The 12,969-nt window shown below is 36.5% G+C and overlaps 1 protein-coding gene and 1 pseudogene across 4 annotated transcripts in view; both read left to right on the forward strand.

Annotated features, from left to right (window-relative positions):
- BMPR1B (bone morphogenetic protein receptor type 1B) overlaps positions 1 to 12,969 on the forward strand; it is a 480,264-nt gene that overhangs the window by 2,312 nt on the left and 464,983 nt on the right. The window lies entirely within an intron of this gene.
- The window catches only part of LOC140514397 (small ribosomal subunit protein eS4, Y-like), a 35,855-nt pseudogene continuing 22,886 nt past the window's right edge, over positions 1 to 12,969 (forward strand).

Below are 12,969 nucleotides of genomic sequence, written 5' to 3' on the forward strand. Positions count from 1 at the left end.
TTTTTTTTTTTTTTTGGAGAGAGGGGTATTAAGATTAGTTGTTCTTTCCTGAGCCCTCATTAGGTTCATGGTAGGAGGAGCTGATTGATTGGTCATCTGTAGGTTGTTGGAAATTACTTTGATATTCAAAAAGTCTATAATCAGAAATTGTATACATGAGACATACTTTAAATTGAACTATATGGTAGGATAGTTGTGATTTTTATCTAAATTTGGAATACCAGATGGGAGACACTGATGAATTGCTATTAGATCAGAAGTACTTTTTGTATAATGGCAATTATTGATTAAATGTGAAAGACTAAAATTTGTAATATAACGTTCTCTTTTACTTGGTTAGACATTAATTGAAATAGAGCCTATAGACTCCTATTTCCTTACAGCTGATATTCAGAAAGAGCAAAGCATTTCAAGATGCTTCTATGGCAAATAATTCTTAAGATGCTTTTCCATTTTAGCTTTCGTGTAAATAGGAGTGAATGTATCTGGTTATAAAGTAGAAGCAGATATAGGTACAGCTAATCTTTTTTCATCTAATGCAGAACAATAAAAACCATGTGTTGAATTATCCCTGGAGAAGTGCTGATAATCATATATTATTCCTAAGCATGAAACAATCTTTATTTTTTAGTTAACTATCAAGAAAAATGAGTAAAGCCCATAAGTCACTGAAGCTCCAAGAACAGTCTTTAAAACTTTTATTCATTTTGATGGGAATCCTTTATAAATGCTCTGTGTAATCCAATAAATAGCTTCTTAAAGAGAGTTCACTGGCATAATTTACCTTTTCCTAGGAGACTTCTCAAATGCCCTCAGAGCCTGTTTGCTCCTCCTAGGGTGCCAAAGTGCTGTGCTTTGAGTTCTTATGTCTAGTTTTATAGTTTTTCTGCTGGTTTTTTTATTGGCACTGTTAGCTCACTGATACTTTTAATTTGTTGAGTCTAATCTGCTATGTGCTGAGAAACCAGATAACCAAACTTCTTAGAATCATAATGAGTAAATAGTCTACAAGGGGCCTATTCTAGGAAGTAAAATAATAGATGTTCCAACAGCTGTTTTCACTGCCCAGATGCCTTTTTCAATTCCAATTTATAAGTTCACAAAAACTTGATAGCTGAGGTTACCAAAAGTATGGCTTCTGGTTGAGGGAGATAGTGTTATATTCCAGGCCTTATTTTTGGTTAATATTAGAGAGATATCAATAGATAAATATATTTATTGAATGTCTTTTTTTGTAGAATATTGTTCTGAGAGAAGAGTTCCATTTTTGCATACGTATGAGTGACCAGACGATTGACCAGCCATGCAGAAAAGAAAGGATATGAGAAAATTTGAAAAGGATAAATGAATAGGAATTTGTGAATTATTGGATATGACATATAAGGGAGTTGGGGGAGACAAAGGTAAATTACAGGTTTTGAGATTGGTGGACTGTGGGAATTTTGAAGGTAATCTTTCTAAGGATGGACAATAGGTTTTGTCCAGAAGATGAGTCTGGGCTTAAACGTATTCAGTCTGAGGTGACTGTGGCATGTACTAGGTCTGAGTAGCTGGAAGTACAGGATTGGAACTCAGGAGAGGGTACAGGACTGAAGAGGTAGATTTGGGAGTATCTGCATAAAGGTGAGAGTGGGCTATTTTTCATTAGGCAGGGATTCTTAATCTGTGGTTCATTAAGCACCAATGGGCTTGGGCATTGATTTCAAGGGGTCTGTGAACTTGAATTGATGAAAATTACATCTTTATTACCACTAATCTCTGATGGAGATTTAGCATTTCCTTTATAAAGGTAGGCAATAGAACATTATCCTGAAAACGGGTCCATTAATTTCACCAGGGTGCCAGTGGTGTCCATGACACAAAAGGGGGAGGACATTATAAAGATGGGAAGTGCAGGAAGATGAGGAGTGATCTTTAAGAATTGTGGAAGAATTGGGATCATTCATATCAATGCTGGGTTGAAAATTCTGTTATTTTACTTAGGAGGGGAACAAAATAATTGCTAATCAATTTAATAGTGTAGAACAGAAATGGATAGGGGCAGTGCTTAAATGATATGGATCAGAAATTAATATGGAAGTTAAATGTTTTTATAGCTGAATCAGTTATTTCTCTGAATTAATTTTGGTCTTATATTTTTATTACTTCTTAAGCATCAGTTTTATATAGCAGCAAAGTATCGAATAGTAAATCCACTCAATGGTTTTTTGGATCTCATGTCTCATCTTTATAGTTACCAAACTCTGTGTGTGTGTGTGTGTGTGTGTGTGTGTGTGTGTGTGTTGGAAGTGGGGGTCCAGACATATTTGGAGAAGAATTCATAAAAATGGTATCAACATAGCCTAGAATTTATGTATAATTTTACGGTTGCCAAAGTGTTTTACGTATCATATCATTTGATCCTCACAACAGCTCTTTGAGGTAAGTGTTGTAATTTGCCTTTTACAGATGAGGAAACTAAGGCTGGGAGAGGACAAATTATTTGCCCAGGGTCGTACATTAAGCACCTGGGGCAAAATTCAAACTCCACCATCCAGCACTCCATCTACTAAATCATGATGCCCTGTGGGTGTATTGGTATGGATCTAACACATAACACACACACACAAACACATGTATGTATAGTCTCCAATTCTTATGGATTGCAGGATTCTGGGCTCTGAGAATCTGTAATGAAGTACAGTAGAATAAAAAATGGTGTTCATTAGATTGAGCTATAAAGGGTTGGGAAGGAACCCTGAGATATACCTATAAGTATCTGCCTGCTGCTTGAGCATTTTGACACAGCATGGCTTTCAGAGACTAAGACATCTGAAGAAGGTATATATATATAGGTATATATATAGGTGTATATATAGATAGGTATATATATATCCTCTGCAAAATAGAGAAGATGTCAGTGGGAAGCTTTGGCCAAGATGCATGGGCACTATTTCATCATTTGCTAATTTCCCTGGTGTTTCTTCTTCTGCAGACAGAAAAGACACACTCAGACAAAATCCCTTTTTTGTCTTTTTTTTTTTTTAAACCAAGAGAAACCTTACTGGAGCAGATGACTTAGAAAGAAAAGAGGTCTAGTTCTCTAATCACTGTTAGAGTTATATTGTGTAAGAGATGCATTCACCCCCCATTTTTTTTTTCTTCTATCCACACCGTACTTTTACCTAGAAGATTTTAGAAGCTGCTAGCTGGTACATTGGATAGAGCACTGGCTCTGCGAGTCAGGAAATCCTGAGTCCAGATTAAGCCTTATAGCTGCATGATCCTTGACAACATATACCTACATTTACCTACCAGAGTTATTCTGAAGATAAATTGAGTTAATATTTGTAAAGTATTTTGCAAACTTTAAAGTGTTTTTTTAAAATACTAGCTACTACCACCACCAACTTGCTGTTGAAATAGAGTATTGGATAGTTTGAGCCTCAGAAGCCAGGTCACCTGAGTTTAATTGTTTTTAACCCTTCTCCACATGAAGAGTTTAGATTGCCAGGTACCCCTTTCTGGGAAGCTAGTTTTTAGCTTTCTTAGGGGAAGGAGGCAGGTCAAAATCCCTCTCCTTTTAAGTCTGATGATTTGTCACTTAAATCCAGCTCTGTGCCAATCAGCAACTCCTGGGGCATTCATAATAATGAATACTGGTTCTGTCAACTTGACAGATTCCAAAAAAAATTTAGGCCTTTTTGTGGATCTAGATTTAGTAGCTATACTGTATCAATTTTGGAAGAAATTTCTTGAAAATCATATTTAGTTATTGGCAAAAGAAATACTATCTCTTAATATCAATTACGTGAGTGTCTTGAGTAAAATGGAAATGAACTTAAGTAAAAAAATTATATTCCAGTTAATTTGTTGATTTATAAGTCTAAAATATATCCCAAGAAAGTCTACAGAGATGGTGTCTTTATCAAAATTAATCTCTCAAATGTAGTAAATGAGTTTTGTCTAACTAATGCTGTTAACTACCACACACAAATGGTATCAATTCTCATCAGTCTTTTTCCTGGAAAAAATTACTGCTGCTTTGTTATCCAGTGTACATTTAGCTGTAATGGGAGTTAGGGGATGGGGGGGGATGGAATTAACTTAAAAGCCTTACATTCAGTTACTGGTTACCATACTATACTGAGATTGTTGTATGAACTTGACATTGAAATCTGGGTAGATGTGGCAATTTGCTGTAACTTTCTCTAAGGCGAAGGTGGGGAACCTGCAGCCTTGAGGTCACATGTGGCCCTCTAGGTCCTCAAGTGAGGCCAAACCAAAATGACTAATTTTCAATTCAACCAAGTTTGGATTCATTCAAAGGGCCACACCTGAGGACCTAGAGGACCACATATGGCCTTGAGGCTGCATGTACCCCATCCCTGCTCTAAGGCATGGATGGCCTTTCTGTATGAAATAGGCAATGTTTTTGAATTTGGAAATACCCCTTCTTTTTGTTTGCCAAGGTATCTTAATTTTCTTGAAATCCTGCCCCCTCCACATGAGAACTATTGGCTTTCCTTGCACTTCCCTGCCTGTATGTAGAAATGTGCTTTCTACCTTCCCCAGTGCCAATTATATATGTTTAAATGTATTATCCATTTCCCTTTTCTCTTTATTCCTAAAATTCATTTGCAGTTAACTTGTATATGAAATACATATGCTCATTTGTGATTTGACTTGCCTTCACAGTATATGCTGTTCATGTATAATTTATCTCCATGTGGTCCTCCTCAGATGACAAAAACTTACATGGCAGGAACAGTTTTTGTATAATGCTTGTTTTTCACAGACTTCCGTATAGTACCATGTATCTCGAGAGGCAGGATTATTGTAATAGGAAGAGTCCTAACCTTGAAAAACTCTACTTTTAACTCTCAATGGTTCTATTACAGAATCTCTCTAAACCCTCACTTACCTCATTTGTAAAATGGAAAATATCCATAAAGAATTTCATAATAAATTGTCATCATCAGGGATAATTTAGCCTCCACATTGGATGCTAACATTACTGTCCTAGATGTTCTTTTAAGGAAGCAAAAAGACACTGAAAAAGAAAAATACAGAAATTGCATTGGGATTAGACATGAAATTTCTACATGGAGGAGGTCTTTATTGGAGGCAGTACGACTTTCAGGATATCAGGGGATAGATTCTCAGGATATCCGAAATAGGAAAATGTACCAAAATTTGGCCAAAAAACAAACAAAAAAACACGAGACCAGGAGAATAATGATAGCTGGACACATTCCTCTTTTCTCATTTCTAACAAAAATTTTATGAGATTGGTCTATGCATACTTCAATGGATTCTTTGATCAGATTATGAGAAATGAACAAGTATGTTTTTTCAAACTATTCTATTTCAGATTGGATCTTTACAGTCATATTTTGCTGAAGAAATTTGGCGAATACAAGAGCCCAGTTAGCTTAATATTTGTTCAGTAGACCTGTGTTCTGCCAAGGTATCTGATGTGTATGTGTTAAAGTCATAATACATTTTTTTTCAAAGAGCTAACAGATTTTAATTTCTCATTCTTTCCTTGCTAATCAATTGTGACTTTTGAGTTTGTTTGTCAAATTGCCCTGTTTGTTTTGAGATATTTTTGGCTGCAAACAGATTTTCTTTAATTTTTTGGACAATGATATTCCAACTTTTTTTCCTTATAAATTAAGGAATAGGTGTATTCATTTCAGATAAGTTTTCCCTTTGATAGTGAATTATTTTCTCCTAGCTTCTCATTGTTTGATGTTGACATTATTTGGTTTGAGTTGATATTTCTTGGTGAGTGAAATTTGAAGTTTCTGTCTAGCATCATTGTGTGGACTCTGTCAGTATGAACTTTGTCTTCTGCTTTTAATTTTTTAGGATTAATTTTCCCGAAGGATGGTAGATGAAGCTTTTTCATTCATTACGCATCTTTGGAAGATCTGTAATGCTTAGATTACCTCTTTACATTCTAACTTCAAGTTCAACTTCCTTGACTTTCATGGATCTCATGCATTTATTTCTTTTTGATTTTGGTCAATTGATTTTTCTTCCTCTTCTGCTTTTTTCTTTTCCAGATATGCAGTTTCAAGAATCTATCATTTCAGAAAATTTTTCTGTCATCACTCTCAATTGGGAAGTGTCCTTTGACTGTATAATTTCAAGAGAACTCTTAGTTTCTAATCTCCCTTATTATTTTAATTTGTTTTTCAAATTCTTGTTACTCTTTTGAAATATATTTGTTTTTAGTGGCTGCATTGTTAGTTCTGTGAGAATGATTGAATTTATTATATGTTCTATTTCCATAGAGGATTCTTTGCCTCCAAATATTTGTTCATTGTGTTGATTCCTTTTCTGTTTTGTTTATCAATTTTTTTCTTCATCAGCCATTTTGTAGAATTATTGGATAGCCTTCTTAGACGGAGACTTTGAGTCTCTGAGAGTCCACAAAAGACAGACAAATAAAGGCAGATTTTTGCAGATGGGGCAGTGAATAATGCTAGCAATGACACAAATGAGCCTACAATGTTAACCAAACTTCTCTTGTTGGGAATTATATCTTTTACTATATGCTTGTTGCTTTCTTTATTTTTATGAGGGTCATTTCTTGACATTTTTGAAATGGTGGTAAGAATAGCAAGGACCAGGTACAACCTCTTAGCCATCTTTCCAGAAGCACCTTCTTCTGATGTGCTACAGTGGTCTAAAGTGTCATCTCCTTTTCACTAACTGAAGACTGGTAGAGGCATTTCATGGCCAATTATGCAAGTATACTAAAATGGTAGATATGTAGTGGATCTCTCATTCTTCTGAGTAATTCTACCCAGTTCCTAATGAATTTTGATTAAATGACTTGAAGGACATCTGTTGAGGTTGTTTCAGTGTTCTGGGCATTGTATCCCACTTGTCAGCAGCCAGATTAATGAAGAATTCATTATCTTGCTATTTTGGGACAATGCCTTTTCTGTGCTGATTAAATATGAAGGAAATTAAATGATATCACAGATCAGAGATTGAATGAAAACAGTTATGGAGAACTTTTGGAATTCTTTTAAAATAAATTAGTTGAATAAATATTTAAATTTTATGTTGTGCTGTCATTTGCATTGATCATCCAAGTTGATAGGATTTCTCATTTTGATACATATATTTTTTAATGTGTTCTACCTTATAAATATAAGATTATCATTTACTGCCAGGCCTAGAGGCCTGAGGGTTACCCGAGTCTTACCTTACCTGTCCCAGGTCTTCGGTTGGCCAAACCGGATAAACGTATGAGAGAAGAGACTTTCCGGAGTCGAACAAGGGTTAGGCTTTATTCAGGGTCCTGGTTACATGTGCAGGGGGAGCTCTTCCTTAGGAGGGAGAGAGAAATCTCCCAAGGAGGCAAAGATCTTACGGTAAGAGATTGGAAGTAGAAGTGTAAGTGGGGAGAGAAGGGGAGGGGAGAGCGAAGAGAGGAAAAACGGAGCCTTCTGTCCTGTCAGGGCCCCTCCTCGCTAAGAGCGCCTTCGGGCTTTCCTGACCCTACTTAAGCTCTCTGGCTGCGTAGTTTGCACCTGAATACCGTGCCTGTTAGATAACAATAGGTGTGCCCAGACCCAGGCCAATCTCGAGGGCGGGGAGAGCTCTCTCCCATCACGTTTCTCACGGGAAAAGGCTGAAATACATGAGATAGCTCGGTCTCACTCCTCAATTCCCTGCTGTTTTCTGGGGGGCCTCATGAGAACTCTAAGATTTAGAAGTTCCCACCTTTACCCGCCCGAGACTGTCCACATGGAATTGAGCTTCCACCCCCAACAATTTACATTGCTTACTCATATTACATATGAGTAATACATATTACATAGTACATATTGCAATTCTTTTCATATAGTAAATGTTCAATAAATATTCATCAAGTTAATGAACGTATCATTTCTAATAGAAAATCAGAATTCTAATAGGACCTAATTTGGAGTGATGTATAATGTCATAACTAGATTTTTTTCTTCATATTTCTCTCTTAAATATAGTTTGATTTGGGACTTAGCACCAGTACCTACATTTTTAAGAACTTGGATATTTACATTTGTTCAGTTGTTTGTTACCAATATTTAAAAATGATATATGAAGAATAGAGTATCTTTATTTTTCTTAAGAATAGACACATTACTACTTTAAGTACTGTATCATCTGTACTAAATAAAGTCTTTAAAGCAATTCTTAAAAGGAATAAAAGATTGCATATTTTTTAATATGATGCATTTGACATTTCATGGAAATATGTCCAAGTGCTATTTCTGGAGTTAATTTAGATAAAGAACTTGATATTCCATTGTATTATGCTCAGTTATGTTTCTATTAGTAATTTTCAATGATCTTTATTCACTACTTACTTTAGGGTTCAAATCCTTGCAACTTTTATGGGAAAACACCTTTTAATTCTGCAAATTTTATTTATGGAACAATGAATATATTTCTTCTTAAATATCTCCTCAAAAATTATTTATAATCTCATCTGTAACAATTTTATGAATTATTAATGTAATGAAAATTTTTGTTTGTGGGGGTATATTCTATATCCAAGCACTTCTTAAACTGTGGGTTGTGACCCCATATGGGGTCACAGCAAATTTGGCAACAGTAAAAGGTTTCTAAACATGCAATGACCAAAAATTAATAAAAAATCAGACACATAATGAATCCAAGGTGTTTCTGACAGAGCTTGTCTATGTTTCATTGAACAATTTCGCTGCAGTTTTGGCTCTGAACACAAAGCATGTGCACTTTGCACCTCACATGCCCTCAGAACACATGCCAACTAACCCTGCTGAAACATGAAAAAGGGTTGTTAGTAGAAAAAGTTTAAGAAGCCCTGCTATATCCCATATACAGATTTTTAATATCAGCTTGGAAGGTCTTCAGATGGAGCTGAGATGCAAACCTAAGTCCTAAACCTGCCATATTTTCTTTCTATTTTACTATGTTAAATTAATCTTAAACTTTGAAAACGAAGATTAGGATGGTGGTGCTAGTAAGAGAAACATAGAAAGTAGGAGGTAGATTGTTTCATGAATTCCTTTTTGGCTATGTTGATTTTGAGGTATTTGTGAGTCATTAGGTAGAGAGATCCATGTGGGAGATAAAAGGCTCTTCAGATAGGTCAAGGGTAGAGCTATATAGATTGAGAATTATGTCTATAAGATCTGAGAACTGAAACCATGAGATGACACCACTAAGGGAGATGTATGGAGAGAAAAGACAAAGTGTAGAACCATGGGAGATTCCCATATTTCAGAGGTAAGAGAGCAGCAAAAGAGAACAAGGAGCCATTTTTTTTAAAGAGCAAGCAGAAAGGTTTTCTTTCATTTTGATGCATTCAACAAAACCAAAAGATATAAACAGATAACTTAGAAAAGGAATGAATATTGACATGAAGCAAGGAGCCATTTTGAGGGGTAGGAGGAGAAGTATACTCTTTAGTACAGTTTAGCCCAATCCAAGGGAGCAGAAGTGACCAAGCAGGCAGTGACAAATTCATAAGAAAGGTCAAGGGTGATTAGGACAGAATATAGAGCATTGCAGTTAATGATAAGGTGATGAAGAAAGCTCGGTTCTCCAGCATGGTAGGGAAGGAATGGATCACAAAAAGTAGTAGAGCAAATGGGAGGGGAGGGGAGAGTGAAGGCTACTTTTTCTAGAAATTTGGCAGTGAAGAAAAGGAGAGGGGAAGAAAGCTTGAATGAATGGCAGGATCAAAGGAAGGTTTTTGGGTTTTTTTTTTTCAATTTAGAAGAGCCAAGCACTGTTTTCAAGGAAAAGGAAAAAAAATCTTCATCTGAAAAAATGAAGGAGTGTAACTTGGTTGATGACTTTCTAGCTATAACTTCTGATTCTAAATACCCTTGCCAGCTCATCTCTCTGATTTCTTTTCCCCTTGGAACTGCTGTCTAAAGGGAATAAAACAATTCAATGCTTATTTTTATAATTTGCCACATAACCTTCACAGCAGTCATCCTTTGACTTTTAAATTGGAGGGACCAAGAAAGGGGATTTAGAGGCTGCAGGATATCATGTGATCAAGTGTATTTTCAGCTCCAGTACACACTTTCTTTGATACACTGTTTAGAACCTACAATAATTTTTTGGTATAGGTTTCCACTGAAGTCCACCATATTTGGTTTCATTTGTATAGCCGTTAATCACTTCTTGAGATTTGATAGCTTTTGTCTGTGCTTCATGATACTGGCTTAGTCCCGTTGCCATCAGTCCTCTAAGAAACCTGTTAACAACCTATGAGCTTCTCTCTTAGCTGTATTCTTCCAGACCTGCAAAATATGATGTAACTGAGCCAAGGAAAACCATAACCCTTTACAGCTTCAATTTGAAACTGACTTAGTAAATATATTTGTAGTACCACTGTATTCCATGCTAGGTTTTGGAATGAAAATGAAAAACAGTTTTAGTGCAGTGGTTCAATTTATGAATAATACATTTTAAAATAAAGTATAGAATGTTAGTAATCTAAACAGGGAAAGCTGGTTAATAGATAATAGTTTGAATAGCCAAATTGCTCTCTCTTGAGGGTGGCATCAAGGGATGGATTTGAGGAGGGTATGGTTGTTTTTGATAGTGATGAGTGCTGTGCTTTACAAAACATGCTAGTTTTCTCGAACATAACTTTTTATGGATTTTTCATTTGGGAACTTAGGCAGTTTCTTTTGCTTATGTAAAATAAACTCTTGCTATTTTCATATTTAGCCTCTTCTTTAGAGTTCCATAATTCTTCTCTCAAGGATATCCACCAAATTCATGCATATTTGATTTTAATGAAGTCTGTTTTCACCTTGTTTATGCCATACATATACTCTGTCTTCATCTGTTTAAAACAAAGAGTAGCATTCTTTAAGTTTACCCTTATGTGGAAACTGCCCAACATCTTTAACCTTTTAGTTGCCCTTTAAGTTTATTTATTCCCCACCCTCCTCCCCCCTCCTCACAGCGTAGGACTCGATATATGCTTAATGATTGATTAATGGATGAATTGAATTGATCCAATCCAACAAATGCTTATTTAGCAGTACACTGTGCTAGATGTTCTAGATATAAAGACAAAATGAGAAAAAATGGTCTTTATCCTGAGCTTACCTTCTCATGCAACATATGAACAAGTAGGTAGGTATTTGATCATTCCAGTAGTCAGGTAGAATAACAAAGGGGATTAAGGAAGGAGGTGAGATTTTTTCACCTTATAAGAGTAATCCCAGTGTTTCAGCTTGTCAAGACTTCTTGAATCCTGATTATGTCATCCACTTATTGACTATTCATCCTAATTTTGTGTCGCCTGGAAATTTGATCAACTTGCTATCTTTGCCTTTCCCCAAGTCAGTGTTCCAAATGTTAAGCAGTGCAGAACCAAGAAAGATCCCTGGGGTACTCCACTGGAGTCCACTTTTAGAATCATTAATGACTTTCTTACAGTTGGGCTGTTCACTTAGGTCCAAATCTATTTAATTATAATGTGGTCTGGCCCACATCTCTCAAGCCTTTGAGAGAATAGGACAAATATAGCACGAAGACTTTGTCAAATGCTTCACTAAAATTGAGATAAAGTATATTCACATCTTTTCTTGGTCTGCTGGTTGAATCACCCTGTCAAAACCCCAGTAAGGTTAGTCTGGCATGAAGAAACCATCTAGCCTTTTGTAATTACTTCTTCCTTTTCTAAATATTCACTAAGCATTCCAGTAACAATAGCTTCTGGAATTTTGCCAGTTATTGAAATGAAGTTCACTGGCCTGTGGTTTCTAGGTTCTGTTCCTTTCCCTATTTTGGAAATTAGGACAATGACTGTGCCCTGCCAAACTTTAGCCTTGGATCACTCCCTCCATTCAGTGTCTTTGTTCTTATGCATGTGCTGTTGAATGAAAGTGGAAAAAATCACGTAAGTTTTCTCCTCTACAAATTTATGTAACTTCAGCTGGGTCCTCACTGATGGTAGGCAATAGTTTTACATCTCTCTAATTCACTCATATCCTGCCTAGCACAGTGGCTCTTCCAAACTTTTGTATCTCTTTTCAGACCTTCCCCGTGGCTTTCCTTCCCCCAGCTGAGAACCTTGCCTTGTATTTTACTGAAAACAAATCATTTGGTGAGAGCTTTTTTCCCCCTCCTCATCTTTTCACTTAGCGGTATTCTGCCCCTATCTCCTCCTTCACCCCAGCTTACAAAAGATGTGTCTCTTTTCTTTACCAAAGCAAAGAAAGAAGATAAAAGGTTATTTGCATGATAATCCCATTCCGTTCCCAGTTCTTCCTGCAGATTGCCTCCTTTGTCATCTCCATCCCCTTCACTTACCCTTCTTCTCTCCTTTTCTTTTGGCTCCTTTCTTACTGCCTATGAACATGTCCACGTCCCCCCACCTCCATCCTAAAAAACCTCTCATTGACCCAATGTCCCAGCTTACTGCCGTTCTATATCCCTTCTGCACCTTGTTGCTAAACTCTTTGAGAAGGTTGTCTGTGATAGCTGCCTCCACTTCCGCTCCTTAACTCTTTACAATATGGCTTCTGACCTTATTCAAATGAAGCTGCTCTCTCTAAAGTTAATGATGATCTCTTAATTACAAAATTCATTGGACTTTTAACTTGATCTACATCCTTCTTGATCTCTCTGTAGTCTTTGGAACCGTTGATCAACCTCTCCTCCTTAATGTTCTCTAGTTTTTGTGTTCCCACTCTCCTCCTTTTTCTACCTCTCTGATGGTTTCTTCTCAGTCTCCTGCTAATGTGAGTGTCCCCACAGGGTTCTGTCCTTGGTTCTCTTTACTTCTCCCTCTGCCATAGGTTCCAAAAGTGGGCTATACCACCCCTTGGGGGGAAGCACTGGAAGGATCAGGGCAGGCAGTAGCAGCCTCAGATGCAGTTAGGAGACATTGAATAAGAATGAAGGAGTGGTGGAAGCACAAGGAAAGAAGAGAAGAAAAATTTTGAAAAACCATTCATATATGTTTCA

The sequence above is a fragment of the Notamacropus eugenii genome, chromosome 7 (genome assembly GCF_028372415.1).
Source record: "Notamacropus eugenii isolate mMacEug1 chromosome 7, mMacEug1.pri_v2, whole genome shotgun sequence".
Lineage (NCBI taxonomy): Eukaryota > Metazoa > Chordata > Mammalia > Diprotodontia > Macropodidae > Notamacropus > Notamacropus eugenii.